Below are 15,800 nucleotides of genomic sequence, written 5' to 3'. Positions count from 1 at the left end.
AGGTTTGTTCTGGAGAGGGTGAAGCCAGAATGTTTCCTGGAGTCAAGGATTCTGAGGCTTCGTCTGACAATCTTTGGGCATGTTGCAAGAAGAGGCTGGTCCTTGGAGAGGAACATCATGTTTGGAAGAGTGGAAGGATGGCACAGGAGAGGAAGACCTTCGATGAGATGGATCAATTCTGTGAGTGGAGTGGTGGGAATGAGTGTGTTTGAGATGGTGAGGTTGGCACAGGATAGAACAGTGTTTGGGGCTCTTGAACATATAGTCGCTATGAGTCGCAAGCGACTCGATGGCACATAACAACAACAACAAGAGAGTGATTGGTCATTCAAATTACCATCGCTCTTCTTGATAGCAACTTGATATGTGATACACTTCACTGTTAGAGGTCTTTGACTATTGTATAAATATTTCTTTTACATTCACTCAAAAACTAAAACTAAATTCACTGATAGATATCAAGGCAATTCTAACTCAGTGACCCTGCATTGAGGTTCTGAGGCTATAAATCTTAACAGATCACCCATATTTCTCCCCCAAAGCACTAGAAGATTAAAACTAATGGACATAATGGGATCTCATCAAGAGAATCATTATATCAGACCTCATCATGGTAATGACTATATTATAACTGTCAAACCAGAGAATTATTGAGAAACAAGTTACTTTAAGATACTTTAGGCAAACAGCCTAAAGCTTAATAGATGATGTCACAGAAATTATTTGATGAGTGTGATATTGCTTCTGTCTCTTCCTACTTTGTTCGGAAAAGTCCATTTTGTTATTACTTCTCCTTGGCATTTTTTAGTCAAATCATAGAATATTGCTGAAAAAATTATCATATTTGTTTATCAATTAAATATTACACAATTTTGTGAGAAGCTAAAGTCATGGAATTTTGGAACGAAGAATTAAAGTATACATTACAGTCCACTAACCTGTCTTTGAGTGTATGGCTGATTGTGATCTTAAGTAGAAATTAAGAAGCTAGATTTGCGTGTGCCATTGCTGGAGCAAGAGTAAGTTCTAGGACTGGTCCAGGGTTGATGGTGAGTTGTTGACTCATTTGATTTTACCTCTGTGAGTTTTCAGTAAATACTGTGGTGGATTTTGGATTATGTTTGGTCAACCAGACTATAAATGGGATGGGATATACATACATAAATAGAGAAGAACAAATGTAATCTCTAAAGTAACCTTTCTTTTTTTATCTTCTAAAATTACCAATGTTGTTGTTGTTGTTGTTGTTATGTGCCATCGAGTCACTTGCGACTCATAGTGACCCTATGTACAAGAGCCCTAAACACCGTTCTATCCTGTGCCAACCTCACCATCTCAAACACACTCATTCCCACCACCCCAATCACAGAATTGATCCATCTCATTGAGAGTCTTCCTCTCCTGTGACGTCCCTCCACTCTCCCAAACATGATGTCCTCTCCAAGGACCAGTCCCTCCTTGCAACATTCCCAAAATATGTCAGATGAAGCTTCAGAATCCTTGACTCCAAGGAGCATTCTGGCTTCACCCTCCCCAGATCAAACTGTTTGTTCTCCTAGCAGTCCATGGTATATTCAACACTCTTCTCCAGCACCACAACTCAAAGGCATCAATTCTCTTTCTATCATCCCTATTCACTGTCCAACTCTCCGATGCATAGCACGTAATTGCAAAGACTGTAGCTTGGATCAGGAGCACCTTAGTCTCCAGCCTGACATCATTGCTCTTCAGTACTCTTGAGAGGTCCCTCATAGCTGACTTTCCCAATGCAATCTTTCTCCTGATATCCTGGCTGCTGTTACCAAGAGTGTTGACTGTGGAACCAAGCACTATTGCCTGCTGTTTTACTTCCACCTTCCAAATATTGAGCATCCAAATATAGTCAACAGGGAGTTGTGTTGTTCACCCAAAAGTAGTACCAGTCTGGTGTTTCAAACGTTCATGCAGTTCTGTAGGAGAAAAATGGACAATCCTTTCCTGTGTAATTTATAGACTCCCAAAAATCCTATTGGAGGGTTAGCTATGAGTTGACCAGTTTGGTGGTTCTAAATTGATAACAGCGAGTTCTGAGTTTTTTCTAAATATTATACAAGTTCATTATTTACAAATTATAAATTTCTAATCACATTGTTTAATAACTGTAACATTCTTGGTTTACATGACAGAAAAATAAAACCATATATGGTTAAACAAAAACTGAGACCTACTGCTATCCAGCTGATTTCCACTCAAAAGAACCTTCCTCTGGGTTTTGAGGCCGTAACAGCATAAGGGAGGATATTGTCCTTCTTTCTTCTGGCATATTTCCTTTCTTCTGGATATTGTCTTTCTTTTTTGCTTTCAGTCAGCAGGTCAACACATACTCTTTCTACTCCAGAGCTCCTTATCCCTGGCTACTTTCCACCACTTGTCAATTCGGACTCATAGTGATTCACTGTGTTCAATAGTCCTTGTTGATTCAAAGACTTTACTGACAGTTGTGGTCCTAAGAATAGCATTTATTAGAGAAATAGGTTGAGTAGTAGCAGAGGCAAAGAATATCTCACAATGGAAGTCCAGGTTTAGTGAAAGTCCTGGTTTTAATCCAGAAACACAAATTCAAGAAGCCTCTGACTTCAATCATCTAGAACAGTTTGCCTCAGAGTAGTTTTAAGTCAGCTTCTCCCTCAATCATCCAGCCAGAACAGCAAAACTTTTAACTGTGGCCTTTATGTCAGGGCTCCTTTGGTTATATTTTTCTACACTTTCTACACAACAATGCCACAGTCTCTTCGTGACTCTCCTCAGATTCTCTCCATCAGGGTCTTGCTCTCACCAGGGTCTAACTTCAGAGTCCCTCAAGATTTTCTGTCCAGTGTGGGAAGCACTCTGTTTCTTTTCCTAGTCCTACAGCTATTGATGATTTACAAGACAATGTGTCTACAGTTACAGTAGCTGGAGATGAGAAGAGGCTAATGTAATGTCTATAAGAGCCAACTTTTTAAACTAACACTGCAAACGGACTTACATAATAGCTCCAACAGAAGCAATGGTGAGGGTGGCACAGGACTAGACAATTTTTTGTTCTTTTGTGGTCAAGGTTGCTTTGGGTTCTATTCAACTTATTGGCATCTAGCAACAACCATAGTAATGACTGCAAATATACTTGCTGGGTCCTATGTCATATTATGAGAAATATGTTTTTCTTGCCCTAGAAATTGTTATTTGAATGCAGTCCTTATAAAGAATTATTTAGAAAAGTAGAAAACGAGCCTTCTTTATCAATATACAGTCATTAATAGAGATTAGTTCTTACATGTGGCTTGGATTGAAAGGGAGAAAACAAAGATATTTGTACGATGTATGTCATAGGTCCCTGAGTAGATTGCACTCTTCTTGGCTGGATTTATTTCCTTGTTATTCTTCCTTTTGCATTCAACACCTCACCTTGCACTTCAGTGAAGGTAGCGCATAAAACCACATTCCTCTTGCCCAGACACTTTGCTGATTGCTCAGAACACAGCAGAAATTATTTTAGCACTTTGTACTTATAGAAGAGCTTTTGTCCAGGGATCTCATAAAATGTAGAAAACATGATCTCATTATTCCTCGGGATATTCTTGTGAAGTTGGTGGGTGGCCAGGATTGTTATCCCAATTTTGTAGAGAATTTTAGTCAGTTTACGTAAAGTATTATGTTCTGTGTTACACAGCTTTTATGAGTGAATAATATGACCAAGCACACAGAGAATACGTTATAGACTAGTGAAAAAAAAATGGTGCTAACAAGAGAGGCTCACCACCTCTTCTCTTTAGATGCTGCTCTGCTTCCGTGCTTTAATAGGCTGTTGCTTAACTTGGATATATCATTTTTTAAATAAATTGCTTCAATCTTTATGAGGATTATGCTATCCTGTAGTCGTTTTCCCCCCTCTGAGTGTAGAGGTGAATATTATCCACACACAAAATAAAGTGTATTAATTTAGGTGTATTTAAATTTCATTACAGAGCCATAGAAATATGTGCATTATTAAATAACTTCACTTTTATGAACCACACATTACAAATGACTGAGTTCATTAGTTCAAGTAATTTGATAGACCCTATAATTAAGAAAGATGCTTTCTCAAATGTGTATCATTTATTTGATTGTTCACTTACTTGGAAAAATTTTTGACAAAAGTTGTTTGAGTCTTTTAAGGATTTCAGAAATATACTATATACTCCAATAAAGATATAGGCAAGTATGGATTCTGATGCTTATCAATCAACACGGAGGAAAGGGATAAAGAAAGACCCATTCTACTCTTTAAGCAATAAAATAAAAAAATTAGGTAATTTTGAATGGATCATTGTGCGTGATAAACCATGAAAGAGAGGTAACTAGCTCACACTTGAGCAATAATTATTCAGGGTAAATTCTCAAAACAGACTCAAACTCATCATCAAACTGGAACTGACTCAAAGCTGACCCTCCAGCACGTTTCCAGGGATATAAATTGTGGAAAAGGAGACTGTCCATCTCTCTCACATGGAGTTGGTGTTGGAGTTGAACTACTTTGGGTTTGCAGTGGGACTCCCTGTGGACTCTGTCACCTTCCTCAATCATGGAAGCAAAAAAGTTGTAAGAGTTAGTCAAACCAATAGAGAAAGAAAAGCTGTCCAAGAGGAAAGTAGGAACAATCTGATAAATGTTTATCTGAGTTGGTAAGGCTAAAGACCTCTGTTGTTGATTGCCTTCAAGTGGAGTAAAACTCATAGTGATCCTATGAACAAAAGGCCTGAAGCCCGTATACAACTATAAACACATATCAAAGTTCATAGAGTTGACAGAGCAATGTTGTTTAGGAAGTGGATGCTGCTCCTGCTTCTAAACCCGTCATAGTGTGTTCTTGGTTGAGTCACCTGCGATGCATAGCGACCCTATGAACAGTGGCTCTGAACCCTGCCCTGTCTTCCAGTTACAAGGTTAGAAATCGCACTGGCACAAGTCACTCATCTTTTTCCCATGGAGCTGATGCTGAATTTGAACTGCCAGAGAGACGTGACCTTTGAGCTAGCTGTGAAACTCTGTACTGCCTACACCACCAGAGAAGTTCAAAATCGAGATGTCAACTCTAGGGAAAGTCCCAATGTCCCTGTTGATTGCGGAGGAAAGTCTTCATTTCCTTCAGCAACTATAAGGCCTAACATCCTCTGGAGCCCTTTTTGAGTTCTCTTGTCTCCCAGTGTCAAGGAGCTTTTTCTCAACAAGAACCTGGTCCTAAAAGGTATAGTCCACTTTTGACTATTAATACCCTGTTGTTGTTAAATGCTGTCGAGTCGCAGGCGACTCATAGCGACCCTATGAAGGAGAGTCCTTGACGCTTGGGTGCCTTTCATCCTCTCTCCACGTTCATAGGGTTTCCGGAGGCAAGCTATTATGGAAGTGGATGCCACTCCTCCTTCCAAGCTTGTTTTAGTCAGGGAGCTCCACCCCACTCACTGTCCACACTGGGTAGCCAACCATTAATGCATTTGACACACCAGTGTCATGGTGTTCAGCCTCACAGCAACCAAACATGGACGCGGTACGGCAACTTGTACACCAACTTAATTGATTACATCTGTGGAAATAAACCATTGGAGAAGCTCAATATCAGCAATCAAATACAGGCCAAGTGCTGACTGTGAAACAGATAATCAACAACTCATGTGCAAAATCCACAAAATCAAAATATGACCTTTCATTTATCTTACCTGACTTTTTAAACCATCTCACAAACAGGTTTGAGACATTGAACACTAATGATAAAGGACCAGATGAGCTGGAGAGGACATCAAAGATATCATTCAGAAAGAAAAAAGAGTTGTTGAGGCTGTAGGAACTGGAAACCTAAGACAAAAATCTGAAAAGGACATGGCCAGTTACTCTGAAGGCTATGAATTGAGTCTGCGGCAATGGCTACATGGTCGATTTATTCCACTTGGATCCTGATTTCAGTTATGAAAGGAGAAGAGATCACATACAACTCTCTAGAAAGTCAACTGTGTAATGTGTGTAATAATTTGTTGTTGGTTGCTGTTGTTGCCGTTGATTGCCATTGAGTTGAAAATGACTCATAGTGATCCTATGAACAAAAGACCTGAAGCCTTTCTATAACTGTTGTTGTTTCTCAACGTTTATAGAGTTTCTAGAGACATGATTTTTAGGAATTGGATGCCACTGTGGCTGGTAGAATACATAATCACAGGTGTTCCTAGAAAGGTGTGACTACCTCTGTATCTCAGGATACTTAAAGCCTTTGCTACATTTAATCTAGGGTGGCACAGACAAGTACTTTTGCCAGATGTCATGCCTGCCTCTGACAGTGCAGCAATCAATCAGCTAGCCTGTTGAGTAATGAACTCCCCAAAAGTTAGGCCTGGTAAGATACGCAACAACAGAGGATGCAGTCACACTCATTGTCCAGCATACCCTACATAAGAGACATTGGTGAAGGAATAAAGCCTATACCAGAGAATCGGTGATATACTAAAGGGACAGCTTGGAGAAAGCTTCTGTGATGAAAAATCATGGCTAGTCAACCTCCACAGACAGTAGGTAGAAGGATCATGGTGATAAAATATCCAGTAGGCTGAGGTCAGAGCTGTATGGATGGTTTCAAAACAAACTTCATCCTGTCGTTTCGTCTAGAAGTATTTCAGCGTGACCCCTGGTAAGCTTTTAGTCTTCCTTCAGACACTTATACTGAGACAATTTCCCTCTTGGATCTGAACCCCAATAGATGCTTCCTGTGTCATGAAATATTTTGTTCATAGAATCCTTCAATACTGCAAAGTGATGGTTGAATTATTTCTTCAGTTTGTTAAACTTGAGGAACGCTGAGCAGATTCTTCCCTTTTAGTTTTCTGTGCTCAGGTCTTCGAGTTAGGTGTATGTCCTCTCAATCCCTTAATTCTGTACCAGGTTAACATTCTTATTTCCTTTGTTCATTCTGTATAGTAACCACATTTTTATTATAATGTTTCTGTAATTTATATGTAGTCCCTCTCATTACATTTAGTTCTCTATGTTTAATTTCCTCCTTAATAGGTTCTTAAGATGAAACTGTAAGTCAGTGATTTGGGATTTTTTTGTCTTTTTAAAATAAGCATTTATAATATAAGTGTTCTTCAAGCCCTGCCTTAGCTTCATCACATAAATATGTATATAAGATTTTCTTTGTGATGATGTGAGACACAGATTAGTGAAACAAGTAATCTATAATTTTGAAATAATTGTACTTTTAAGAAAGACTATTTATTGCTGTATATTTGTAAGCAACTTAATGATTAGTTGTTGTTATTGTTGTCATTATTGTTGTTATGTGCCATTGAGTCCCTCACAACTCATAGCGACCCTATGTACAACAGCCCTTAACCTTGCTCTATCCCTTGCAAATCTTATAGTCTCCAACACACCCGTCCCCATTACCCCAGCGATGGAATCAATCCATCTCATCAAGCATCTTCCTCTCCTGTTCTGTCCTTCCATCCTCCCAAGCCTGACATCCCTCTGCAAGGACTGGTGCCTCCTTGCAACATGGCCAAAGTATGTCAGACGAAGCTTCAAAATCATTGCCTCCAAGAACAGCCTGGCTTCACCCTTTCCAGGACATTTAGGATAAAATCTAACATCTGTTATTTGATTTTTCTTTGTACAATGTTTCTTTCTCCTTCCCTCATACATTATTTTGAATATTTTTTTGTATAATCTCACATACTATGGACATGTGACTCAGAGACTGATTCTTGGAGAAGGACAGCCAATTTAGGAGAAAAAATGAGCTGGTTCTTCTTGTTAAGGCTTATAGTCTTGGAAACACAATGTGGTGAGAGTCACTTGGAGTCAAAATAAACTGGAAGACAGAGGATTAATGGATTAGGTGCTCCTATATTATGCTTGGCATAATTCTGCTCCTTTGTAAATTTGTTAGGACTTGTATCAAAGCACAGCAACTAATCTCTCTTGATAAATATCCCAAACATATCTCAAGAAAATTTACATTCTCCCTTGGTCTATTAATGTTTGAATGAACAATGATGAAAAAATACCGAATTATACTTTTTTCCATTTGTCCTTATGCTTTTTAATTGTTTTCTTCATATCATCCAAATATGTATATGTGTCCATTTAAAATTGTTAGCACTTTGTCATTATAAAAGAAATTTTTAAATTACTGAAAATTTTATTATTTTAAGGTCTATAATGACTGTTGATAATATAGTCATTTAAGCTTTATTATTTCATGATAAAAGTGAAAATATTTTTCACATTTTACTTTTAACCCCTTTCTAGATGTATATTTAAATTATATTTCTTAAAGAGGGAATATATGAGAATCTCATTGCTTCATACTATATAATGTCCATGTGTTTAATTGAAATGTTTGACCATTATATATAATATCATCTATAAAATTGCTATAGGCAATATGGGGACAGCTTTGAGTGTGACCTTCTCTAATCCACAAGGAGGAACAGTCCCTATGACTAACATCCGTAATATAAAGCCAATTCCTCTGAGATCAGACGTAGCTTCCATACTCCTCTACCCACGTCTACTAAATCTAACACCAATTCTTCTACTCCACAGTTGTTGTGTATCGTTGATTTGGACCATACTCATAGGTGACCCTCTAGTGGGCTTATATATACAGTCAATCACACAGGAGATTGCCCATCTTTCTCCCATGGAGCAGCTGATGGATTTCAACTATGTGCGTTTGTGTTGGCAATATGACTTTTTAACACTAAATCATCAGAGCCCTCCTTCCAAGTTTGAAATCCTTGCAATGGCTACAAAGTTCTCACAGAACCATGTTTATAGTTGTATGATTTACTAGTTACAATTCAAAATGACAATATGGGACCATTCTCAGGACAGCTTCTCAAGCATCATCGCAGGCCCTTTATCCTTCAGACACCTCGGCTTTGGTAAGTATTAGAAAGTGTCCTTAGTTCTCCTAGACGTTGCATCTACACTCAGTCCTCCAACAAGCTTAGGAGAAAGCCCTTTATGCTGGCACTGTGGGGCAGCAGTCCCAAGTCAGCTCTGTTTCATATCAGATTCTTTGCTGAGTCAGCTTCTGATTTTGTGTAGGTCTCGGTTTGACTGGCACAGGAGTCTCTAGTCTTCAAAATCATGTGTTGCATTCTCTGTGTTGTCTTAGTGATATTTTTATCTTCTACTATAAAACCTGCTCAATTTAAATGTGGTGAAATGGGGAAAACTGACCAATCTCACAATGATTAGTTTGTGTACACCTGGTTTCTTATTCCTACTGTATGACGTAGTGAAAGTCAAAACTGACAACTAGCTATGCTATTTTGATCAATAAACCCATACCACATGTGTGTGTTTGCATATATATCTATATCTATATCTATATCTATATCTATATCTATATCTATCTATATCATCTATCTCTATCTATATCATATATCTATATCTCTATATCTATCTATATACAATCTGTTATTTGAGTTTTGTTTGTGCCATCTGTTTCTGTTCCTTTTTCCTTCCTTCATACATTATTTTGAATATTTTTTGGTATAGTCTCACATACTTTGGGTATGTGGCCAGAAAGGACTAATTCTTGGAGAAGGACATCATGTTTGGAAGAGTGGAAGTGGAGCACAGGTGAGGAAGATCCTGGATGAGATGGGGCAATGAGGGTAGGTGTATCAGAGTCAGTGAGACTGGCTCAGGACAGGGCATGATTCAGAGTTGTACATTAGGTCACTATGCCTTGCAGGCAACTTAATGGCACATAACAACAACAATAACAATCTCAAATAATGTCTTTTCTTATATACTATTTCAGGATACTTCTTTAGATTATTTATTTTTTTATTTTACCAGCGAAACCAAAGTCTATATATTTTATTTTTAACTTATTACACTTGTCCTTCAAATATCATTATGCCATTTCACATATAGTGTAAGTACCTCACATATATATCATCATTTCTCCTTGTTTTGTATTATTATTGCTACTCAGTGTTTTTTTTATATATGTATGATTTCTATAACACAATACATTTATTGTAGCTTTAAAAGTCAAATGTATTTTCAGCAAATGATTCATTTACAAAATATTTTATTTGTGTATTGGATATTATTTATATTTGTAAAGAATTTCCTTCAACATTTTTCCTGGTGCTGATTTACTGGTGAAGAATTATTTGACATTTTTATGATGTAATAAAATGTCTTTACCATAAATTAGGGAAGATACTGATTTTGGTATAGAATTAAAGGTTGACAGTACTTTTCCCCTCAGAATTTTAGAAGTGCTTTATAAGAATTTTTTGTAAGAAGTCTATTTTATTGTATAAGTTATCTCCAGCTACATGAAACAATTTTCCCTTTTTATTTAAATTTTCAGGAATTTATCTATAATGGGATTGATTTGGCCTAAGTAATGATTGAAACTTTCTAATGTAATTGATTGAAATTCAAACAGCTCTAACCCTACCAATTCCCTAGGCATTAGTTACAAACTGTGTAATTAAGGGAACTTTGAGGAGTGAATATTAGTGAGTTGTGCGGCCAACACAAAGGTCTCTGGTTTAAATCCATGAGCTGCTCTGTGTATGAATGATGGGCAATCTCTCACGTGATTTACAACCTCTGAAAATCCACTGGACAGTCAGCTATGATTTTCTTCTGACTCAACAGCACATCACAACTGTCTAATCAGGGAGCCCTGGTAGAATGGTCAATAGTGAATTTAAATGCAACCCAAAGATGCCAGTCTTTGGTGTTGAATTAAAATCAATGGTTTAAATTGATCTGCAAAAGAAAGATAGGCGTTGTCCCATGGGTGTGATTTAAGAATCGGGTCCAGGGGAGAAATGCTGTCAGTCAGAATTGTTCCAAGGTCATGAGGGAAAGAAAATTCTCTAATTGAATCTTTGATCATTCTTCTAATGTTTCATGTTGTTGTTGTTGTTATGTGCTGTCGAGTCGCCTGCGACTCATAGCGACCCTATGTACAACAGCCCTAAACTCCGCTCTGTCCTGTGCCAATCGCACTGTCTCTGACACTCCCATCCCAATTATCCCAGTCACTGAATCAATCCACCTCATAGCGGACCTTCCTCTCCTGTGCCGTGGAATGTTTCATACTATTTGTAAACTAATGACCATCATGTAGATTCTGACTTCTGGCAACTCCCTGTGTGTCAGATTAGAACTATGCTTTATGCATTATCCAATAGATAACATTATGAAGTAGATGGTCTTTTCCTAAGGCAGCACACCTACTCTTTTGGTTTGCAACTGAGCATGTTTACCATTTGCCCCACACAGACATTCTTCTCTGCATATATATTTTGGTATTCAGTAAAGACTCAAAATATTCCCTCAGAGACTTTTATTAAATATTCTATCTTTTCTAACACTGTCACACAGTTTTCATTAACTTCACTCTACTTGATTTTTAAGATTTGTCTTTCAGCTTCTCAGGATGATAAACTGTTTGATTCCCCTTTCTTGCTTACACATCCCAATTATTATTGCATATAGATAAAAGATTGAGGAGTTATACTCCTATTTTCTTTCTCTCTCTTTCAAAAGTGGGGGACATCGTGTGATTCTTGTCTTTAAATGTTTGAAAACGTTTTATAAGTCTTTGGAGTTTTCAATTATTTTCCTATGGCAGGGAAAATATATCTCCTGACAATTTATCCGTACTGGAAGTCAAATCTCATTAATGTATATCTCCCTATCATTGGCTTCAAGTTGATTCCCTCTCAAAGCTGATTCTAAAACAAAACAAACAAACCAGAGAAAATACTCTCAAAACCAAACAAAGCTCCCAGGCTTTGTAACTCTCTATGGACTACATTACAAGAGCTGTTTATTAATCATGAATTGACATATATCCATCTACTATCTATCAACTTTTTTCCTTTTGACCAACTCTTTCACTTTTATAATGATAAGCATTAATGAAATATTCTTATTTCCCCCCCTTTTATCTAGTAGTGTGTACCAATGTAGCCATTCAGGGTAGTCTCCCTTTCTTATCTGTTACTGCAGATGTTTCTTATTGAAGACTTTTCCAGTACCATTGTTGTAATGTTTAAAATCTATTTTATTTGTTTTTCTACTCCATTTTTAAATTTAGCAGGCTACATGGAGACTTGGTGCTATTAATATGTTGTAATGTATACTTCAATTCTATTCTGTTGTACATAGGGTTTTCAGAGGCCTGCTATTTCAAAGTGGATGACAATCCTTCTTCCTAATCTGTCTTAATCTGAATGCTCAGATTTAGAGAAGTATCTGACAGACAAACATTTTATGGAAAAAAACAGATGAAAGTTATTTATCCAATTGTGGAATTAACCAATAGTTTCAGTGTTGTTCCTGCCCTTGACACAAGTGTCTTGACCCACTTATTTCCCTGCTCCACCATCTACCAGCATCCCCTTCCACTCCCACCCACTCCTTTCAACACCTATCACTTGTTGTTCAGCCCTTGATATGATAGCATATATCTCAAGCTTTATGGTCTTCTGTGAATCCAAACATTTCAGCTACTGACAATTTCTTATGCTGTGGCCGATATCTCTTGAGTTTAAGGGTAATGTTTCCCAAGTGAGAGTGATGTGTCCTGTAGATCTGGTATTTAGATTGTTTTCCTGTTGGGTGGGGGATGCTGAAGTCCTGACCTGCTGGACCTTCTCTTCCCTTCTGAAATTCCTATTCCAAGCCAAGCTCTACCTTCTGTGTGTACCCCAACGATTTCCGTCTCCACCTTGACCTGTCAGGCGCCTGGGTCATGTTTACCCTACCTGCTTTGGACATGTTGTTGGGTGGTGTCAGTTCTTGGAAAAAGACATCACACTGAGAAATGTGGAAGCTTTCCTTACTTCAAAGTATGAGCTGTTATTCTTTATCTGGGATCTGCTTTCTGACCTCCACCTGCCTAGGATCCCTATTTCAGTCCTTTGGGCTGAACGTTCTACTTGGTTACGAGGGACCAGTCCTTGGAGAAGGAAGTCATGCTTGGTAGAGTAGGGGGACAGCGAAGCAGAGGTAGAGATGGATTGAATCAGTGACTGGGCTAACTGGGGTAGGTGTGTTTGGGACAGGATTGGCGCAGGATAGAGCAGGGTTTTGGGATGTTATTCATAGGGTCACTATGAGCTACAGGCAACTCGATGGCACGTAACCACAACCACAAAATAGAATTAAATTTTATGATTCCTGTAGTAAAAGTTTTCAATCAGAAGTGGTGTGAAGACGAAAGTTCTCAGCACTGGGCTGATAAAATCATGTTCTGATTGTTAATTGTTATGTGCTATCAAGTTGTTTGAGATTCATAGTGACCCTATGTACAATAGCTCTAAATCCTGTCCTGTACTGAGTCAATCTCATTGTCTCAGATGTACCTTTTCCCATTTCCCTAGTTAATGTGTCAACCCATCTCATCTGGGGGTCTTCTCTTTTCATACTGTCCCTTTCCAAGCATGATATCCTTCTCCAAGGACTGGTCTATCCTAGCCACATGCCCAAATTATGTGAGATAGAGCTTCAAAATCCAATCTTTACCTCCAAGCAATAACTTGAATTCATTCACCCTTTCCTGGATAAACCTTTTTGTTCCCTTGGCAGTCCATGGTATGTTCTAGACTCTTCTCCAACACCCCAACTCAAAGGCATCAAGGGGTCTTCTGTCTTCCTTGTTGTTGTTCAGCTCTCCGATGCAAGGTAATTATAATCACCATGGCCTGGATCACGCACGCCTTAGACTCTAGACTGACATCATTGTTTCTCAGTATTCTGGAGGGGTCCCTGACAGCAGACCTTCCCAATGAAATTCATCTCCTGATTTTTTGGCTACTGGTACCAAGAGTGTTATGGAGCCAAGCAAGCAAAAGCTGTTAATGATCTTAATCTCTTCTCCCTCTATCATGATGCTGCCAATTGGACCAGTGGTGAGAATTTTGTTTTCTTGATGTTGAGCTTCAGTTCATATTGAAGGCTGCAGTCCTTGACATCTGCAACAAACATCTCAGGTCCTGCTTACTTTCTGCAAGTAAGGTTGTGCATGCATAGTACATACAGATTGTTGACGAGTCTTCATCCTGATGCTATTTTCTGCCTTATAAAGTCCAGCTTCCTTAATGATCTATTTGCATATAGATTGAAAAGGTACAGAGATAGAATGCTTCCTTGATTTACACCTTTTCTGATTTTGAATCATGCAGTGTTTCCTTGCTCTGTTCTGATGATTGCTTCTTGGTTCAAGTATTGGTTTCTCATAAGCACAATTATGCTCTGAGATTCCCATTCTTCTAAAGGTTGGCTACAATCTATTGTGATCCACACTGACAAATGCTTTTGCATGGTCAATGAGAGAAGGATAAAAATGTCAAAAGATTTTTGAAATTGTCAATGATTTCAATTTACTTAGATCCACAATAAATAACAGAAATTAAGAAATCAAAAGATGTGTTGCATTGGGAAAGTCTGACGTCAAGGACATCTCCAAAGGTCTAAAGAGGAATGGTGTCAGTTTGGAATACAAAGTACACTTGATTCAAGTAATGTTCATTTCAATAATTTTCTGTGCATCTGAGAGATGGAAAATGAATAAAGATGATAGAAGAATTGATGCCTTTGAGTATTGGTGAAGAATACAAAATATCTCATGGACTGCCAAAAGAACAAACAACTACGTCCAGGAGAAAGTACAGCCAGAGTGTTCCCTGGAGGGATGGAAAAATTTTATCTCACATGCATTGGCCATATTGTAAAAATGAGGTTATTCTTTGGGAAGGGATATTATGTTTGGAAAGACCGAGGGTCAGTTTAAGAGAAGAATTCCCTCAGTGAGATGAATTGACATACTGATGGCAGCAGTGGGTTCAAGTATGTCAGAGGTGATGAAGATAGCACAGGATAAGACATGGTTCAGAACTGTTGTCTAAAAGTTCTCTGTCAGCTGTACCTGACTTTAAGGCATTTAACAACAACATGGTCAAACTCTTTGATGAGAGAAAATGAATTATATAATTGAGGTTTCAGCCCACACCAATAATCAATATGTCAATGTATTCAAACTTCAAAAGATTTACATTATGTTTTCAATGCAACTTTTCCTTATGCTTATGTGAGAGAGTAATTGCCATTTCTTTATTGTTTTTATGCCAATGTACAAAAGTTAAAATATGTCTAGAAATAATAAAGTATATTAAAGTTTTTTTCTTTAGTAAAATGTTTCATTACTTGTTTTGATTGATAAAGTAAGAATAAATTGTTGTCTCTTGTACAGTTCAGAAATTGACAATTATTAGCTGCTTAGATGACAACTTTACATTTGAGTTGTGCTGATTAGTTTGCTTTACCTTAATAACCCTGAGATAGTGACTGTCTTATCTTACCCTTTAATTTTGAAATTAATGAAGTAATCATTTATCGTAGTCTCCTCTACTGTTCTGCCCAATTACTTTAGTGCTGAATGGTTCTTTGCATTTTTGCTGGTCTATTAGTCTTACATCATGCTCTTTCTCAACTTCCCTATTCAACTACAGGATAATTAAAAGTCGTCTTTTAGCATCTTATAACCTTGGCACGTAAATTCACTTTTCTCAGGGATTCAAATTAGTGGGCAAATGACAGCCTACTGGATATTGTAGTGAAGCATTACTATTTATGAAATGTTAATGTATATTTAATGCTAAATAAGAATTAATAATATGTAGCTTATAATGTCTGTTACTGAATGGTAGAGATAAGCGAATATTAAGTTCTTACTTATAATTAAATATTAAACATTTCTA

Source organism: Elephantulus edwardii, unplaced genomic scaffold (assembly GCF_000299155.1).
Source record: "Elephantulus edwardii isolate Elephantulus edwardi_28Jun2011 unplaced genomic scaffold, EleEdw1.0 scaffold00114, whole genome shotgun sequence".
In the NCBI taxonomy this organism is placed as follows: domain Eukaryota; kingdom Metazoa; phylum Chordata; class Mammalia; order Macroscelidea; family Macroscelididae; genus Elephantulus; species Elephantulus edwardii.
Note: the sequence above shows the minus strand (reverse complement) of the source record.